Below are 6,000 nucleotides of genomic sequence, written 5' to 3' on the forward strand. Positions count from 1 at the left end.
AAGAGTTGGACACTACCGAAGCAATTTAGCAGCAGTAGGACAGGACAGAACCATGATAGAAATTTCAGTAAACCCTCCTCTGAGTACCTGGAGAGGGCAGGTGTTTAGGAGGCAGCATTGGGCTGAATCACATTCCCCAAACCTTCGAAACCATAGAGTAGCTATCCCACCCATACAGTATCCCATCCCCAAAAGAGGCACTTTAAAACATGTATCAAAAGAAATCAGAACCCTCACAGGGCTTAAATAACCAATTTTATTAGAGGTTATTTTATCATCCCCTTTAGGGGTTAGCAGGCCACTCTCATGCCTTCTCTGGATGTGTTTTGAAGACTCTGTGCCCTCAGCCTACTTCCTAAAGCCATGCTGAAGCAGAAAACCCCTCAAATATTTCATCAAACCAGACTTTCTGGGGGCTGGTGGATTCCATAGGGCCCCATGTGGGTTCTCAATTTCCTCCAGTTCTTCTGTCTTGAGACGAGGAGCCCCAGCACCGCAGTGACCTGGTGGCTGAAGGTTCCTCTTCAGAGAAGTGTGGACTCTGATGCTGCCCTCCCTGGCATGTGGGGCACTCACTCTGGGAAGCGGCATAGGACCAGGATCTCTCACACTCAGGTTGGGGGCTGAGTGCTGGGCCTTGGCCAAGTGTGGGGACCGGGAGTTCTTGTTCAAAAAGGTCATGCTCAGCCTTGTTGCAGCACAGTGGAGACTCCTTTTGAAGCTGAAGGTGTCTGTGGAACAGGAGGAAGTCTGCTGCCCAGCCCCTCTGCGTTCCTCGGGTTCCAGGCTTCCTCTTTTGTGTGAGGGCTGCTGACACTGGAATCTGAGGGGCTTCTGAGATACGTGTTCCCTCCTCCAGTCGTAGCCTGCCCTGGGGTATGAGACCCTCACTCTGCGGAAAGCCCTCTCTGCCATCCGGGAGATCCCCGGCCTGACCATCTTTCCCCCACTGCTGTTCTCACTGGAAGGTTCTTGGACCCTTTCTTGGCGCCACCAGCTGCTAGATTCTGCAGCAGGCCTGGGGTTCCTGGAAGCCGTGAGTTCCGCCCTGGGAGGAGCCTCTTTCTGGACATCCTGTGGTTCTCTGGCGCCCTCTGGTGGTCTGACTCTCTTAGGCTTTACAGGAGGGATAGAACTGCCCATTGGCTCCGACCCGGACCCGCTAGGCTTCTCTAGAGCTCTGGCCTGTGTAGGTTTTGAGCTTTTCCCTTCGGGGGTCCGAAACTTCTGGGACTTAAGGCCTGGCCTGGAGCCCTGGGCCTCACTTTCCTGCTGCCCCTGCAACTCACAGGCCATGTGCAACCCAGGGAACCTCTGCCCAGCAAGAGGCAGTGGGCGTGGTCCTAACACATTAAAGTGCATGTAGGACTCCAGGATCCGCTGGGGGAGGCCCCACTTCAGGTGGGCGATCTTCCGCCGCATAAGGGACTCCAGGAGCTGTCGCTGACTCTTCTTGAGGACTGGCCACTTGGGCAGGACAGTGAGGGCAGTGGGATCACCCAATGGAGCTGTACCGGCTTGGGGGGTGTGGCCACATGAGACAGAGGGGCAGGCAGAGGGCAAGCCCAGGGGAGCAGCCAAAGACTGTGGGTTCCGGAGCTGTCCACTCCGGTCAGCGGTCTTCCCTGGATCCACTCTTCCGTCCCTTTGTTGGCTTCTCTGGGGTTTAGGTCTGGCTTGCCGGGAAGCTGGAATGACATCGACTCTGGGCTTCCCAGCAGTGGCCGTGCTCTGGCTGGCCAAATGCTCCCCCTCTCCACTGACAAGCAGGAAGAGTTCGCTGTGGTTGGGGAGAGCCTTCATCTCAGGATGGGGAGCAGCGGCCACAGCCTGTTCCTGATCCATGGCCCCACAGTCAGAGCCAGTGAGGGCTGGGGGCCCTTCACGGCCAGAACAGTCAACTTGGAGAGGGCCTTCAGCAGCATCCTTTCCTCTGACCTGGCCTTTGTTTCCTTGCCTTGGCACTCGAAGCCTTCCAGCATCCTCAGCTCTGCACTTTCTCTGGCTCCCTGCATCCCCAATTTCTGCAGCATCCTCCTCTTCACCCTTGTTCCGGTTTCCTTGCCCTTGTATCTGGATCTCTCTGTTGGTTTCACTTCTTAACTCTCCCTGATAATCTCCACCATGAGCCTGGGTCTCTTTACCATCATCACCTGTGATCCCTCTCAGGTTACTCTTCCCTTGTATTTGAATTTCTGCACCGTTCTCACCTCCAGTCTGCTCCTGGTTCTTCCACTCTGGTGAACAGATGTTTTCATTAACCTTACTTTTTAACAGTCTCTGCTTCCCTCCCCCAAGTCTCTGAATATTTCTACCATCCTTGCTTCCAACCTCTCTCTGGCTTTTCTTCTCCAATGTTGGATTTTCTGGGTTATCCATTCCTTTAGTCTGCTCCCAGTGTCTTCCCCCCGGTGAGTGGCTCAATCCAGTTTCACCGTCTAATTGTCCTTCATTCTCTCTCTCAAATCTCTGGGTTTCTACACCATCGTCAGCTCCAGGTTCTCTCTGGTCTGTCTTCTCTGGTATCTGAATTTCTGTTTCATTCTCACCTCCCATCTGCTCGTGGTTCTTCCTGTCTGACAAATGAGTCTTTTCATCAGAGTCATCTCTTAACTGATTCTGGTTTTCTCCTCCAGGTGTCCAGGTCTCTGTACCTTCCTCACCTCCAGCTTCTCTCTGGTTTCTCTTTTCTGGACCTTCAATTTCTACACCATTCTCGCCTCCAACCTGCTCCTCTTTCTTCCATTCTGCTGAATTAGTTACTATATCAGTTTTACTTGCTAGTTTTCCCCAGTTCTCTGCCTCAGATGCCTGGGTATTTTGACCATCCCTGCTTCTAATGTGTTCCTGATTCTTCCACTTTGGTATGTGAATATTTCCATTAATTTCACTGTTTAACTGGTACTGGTTTTCTTCCCTAAGTTCCTGAGTCTCCTTACTATCTTCACCTTTAAACTCTCTCAGGTTTTTCGTCCCCGTTGCCTGGATATCTGTACTAGTCTCATCTCCAAACTTCTCCTGGTTCCTCATCCCTGATGGATGAGTCTCTACCTGAGTTACACCTCTTAATTGTCTCTGGTTCTCTGCCTCTGGTGCCAGGGTGTTTGTATCATCTTCATCTCTGTCCTTTCTCTGGTCTCTCTTCTCCAGTGCCTGAATTTCTGCTCTATGTTCACCTCCAATCTGGTCCTCACTCCCCCAACATGGTGTCTTGAATTCTCTGTCAATTTCGCTTGCTCCTGGTTTCTGGTCTCCCCAGCATTGTGCCCGGATCACCACCCAATCCTCCTCTCTTATCTCCCTGATGCTGTTCCTTCTAGATATCTGACTTTCCCCAGCATCCTCACCTCTTTTTACGCCTTGATTACTCCACCCCACTTGAAGTTCATGTCTTAGTTGTTTCTGGATCTCTGCCCTACATACTTGGACCTTCCCAGCTTTCTCACTTCCATCTTGATCCTGCTTCTCCCATCCTGGTGTCTGGATCTCTGTAACATTCTCATTTTGAACGCATTCCTGCTTTCCCCACCCCAGGGCCTGGGTCTCTATGCCATCCTCATTTTCCACTTCTCCCAAGTTCTCCCTCCCAGATACCTGGATTTGCACAGCACCCTCACGTCCACCCCGGTCTTCTTTTCTCCTCTCTTCCGCCTGAATTTCTATACTACTATCACCTGTAATCTGCTCTTGTTTTCCCCACCCTGGGAGCCGGGCATCCTCACCATTCTCACTTCCAGTTTGGCCTTGCTTCCTCAACACGTGGGCCTCATTCTTTCCTTCATCCTCTCCTCTGGCCTCCTTCTTGTTCTCAAAAGACTGGGTCTCTATAGCATCCTTATCCCTTTTCCTATCCTGAGTTTCCCACATTGGTGTTTGGATCTCTGCATCAATTTTACATCTTAACTGTTCTACTTTCTCTCCTCTACATGCCTGGGTTTCAGGAAGATTCTCGCCTCCAGCCTCCCCGGGACTTCTCTTCCATAGAATTTCAGCTCTACTTTCAACTTGCACCTGGTCCTGCTTCTCCCACCATGATGTCAAGATCTCGCCAACAGCCTTACTTATTACTAGTCTCCGGCTGCCGCAGTCCAGGGCCTTACTCTCTGCCATGTCCTCCATCCCAAAGTTTATTGGCAGTTGCCTTCCAGATGCCTGAATTTCCCAAGCATTATCCCCTCTGCTCTCTCTCTGGTTCGCCCACCCTGGAGCCTGGGTCTGTCTACTAGCCTCTCTGCTTAATGTCTGGTTTTCTGTTCCTGGTGTGCAGGCCTCTTGTGGGAAGCCCCAGGATTTCCACGTGGGCATTCCCACTCGTTGGTTGGAAGGAACCGGTAGGAACTCTCTGGAACAAAACGGCAAGCTCTGGGCTGAAGGGAGGTTTGGGAGAGGGGTCATGGAGGTGGGGTGGCATCTCATGCTGACAATATGCTCCAGTGGTGCCAGTTCTTCCTGGGGATGGACCAACAGCTGCTCCATCCTTTGGCACCTGTCCAGGGCAGGGGGCTGTGGCTTGCAAATCAGGTGAGTCTGATCATCACTACAACACCAGGGTACCTGCCATGCTTCCCAAGAACAGTCCCGAGGTAGCATACTGGTGCTTGGAAAGGAGGTGGTGCAAAAGATGTGATCAGAAGAGGTGTAGGCATCCCACAGTAAATGGTGACATGGGTGCTGACAAGAGAGCAGATATTGGGTCCACGATTCCTCGAGGCTCCTCCAGTATTCCCTGCTCTTTCTTCGGGCCCATTGTTGGGCATGAGCATCCAGGCCCCTGAACTTGCCAGGACTGAGAAAGAATTCAGGGGTCAGCCTGATACAAGTGTCATGTCTCATGGAGGGCACTGCCCACTTCTGCAGTGGCACCTGTAGGTAAGAACAGAGAAGTAAAAATCTTTGCATTTACATTATCTCATCTAATCCTCACAGATTAGGGTTGTAATCCTCATTATCCAGATGAGGATGCTGAGGTTCAGGAAATGGGGAGTCACTCCTCTTAAGGAAAATATTCATTCAAGAAAATATTAATTTACACTTCCCTGGTGGTACAGTGGATAGGAATCTGCCTGCCAATGCAGAGGATGGGGGTTCCATCCCTGGTCTGGGAAGATCCCACATGCCGCAGGAACAGCTAAGCTGTTACGCTACAACTGCTGAGCCTGTGCTGTAGAGCCCACGAGCTGAAACTGAGCCTGGGCGCCACAACTTCTGAAGCCCGTGTGCCTAGAGCCTATGCTCTGAAACAAAACAAGCCACCACGATGAGAAGCCCACACAACACAACTAGAGAGTAATCCCCACTCTTAAATCCTCACGCAGCAGCCAAGACCCAGCACAGCAAAGTTAATTAATTAAACTTAAAGAAAAGAAAATACTCAAGAAAGAAAGATAAAGAGTTTATTCCAGGCCATGCACTGTTCTAGGTGCTGGATGTACCAGCATGCACAAGACAGAAAGTCTTTGTTGGGAGCTGTCTTCCAGACTTGGAAGACACAATAACCAAGTATACAACATGATGTTAGGTATCAAAAAGTGCTCTAACGGGAACAAAGGCAGGAGTAGGGATGGGGTTAGCTCCTTTTGTCAGAGAATCCTCTCAGAGGAGGTGATGTTTGACTGAAGACCTGAATGAAGCAAGGGACAAACCAAGCGACGTCTGAAGAAAGAAACTTGTAGGTGAGGAGACATTCATGCAGAGGCCCTGAGGATGGAACAGGGTCGTTTGTATAAGAACAGCTAGGAGGCCGTGTAGTCAGAATGGAAGGAGTGAGTGAGGAAGACAGCACGAAGAGATGAGGTCAGAGAGAAATGCAGAACAGATTATTCCAAGCCTTGGAGTTGTGGTTAGGAGTTAGATTTTGTTCTGAGTTTGACTGGAAGTATATCCATGAGTTGTTGCAAAGTCTTGAGTGGCAAAGTGTTATGATCTGTTTTTAAAAGTTTGTTCTTGCTCATGAACATAATGTTAGGCCTAAACCAGGTGCAAAGGAATATTTACTGCGTG

The sequence above is a fragment of the Bos indicus x Bos taurus genome, chromosome 5 (assembly GCF_003369695.1).
Source record: "Bos indicus x Bos taurus breed Angus x Brahman F1 hybrid chromosome 5, Bos_hybrid_MaternalHap_v2.0, whole genome shotgun sequence".
In the NCBI taxonomy this organism is placed as follows: domain Eukaryota; kingdom Metazoa; phylum Chordata; class Mammalia; order Artiodactyla; family Bovidae; genus Bos; species Bos indicus x Bos taurus.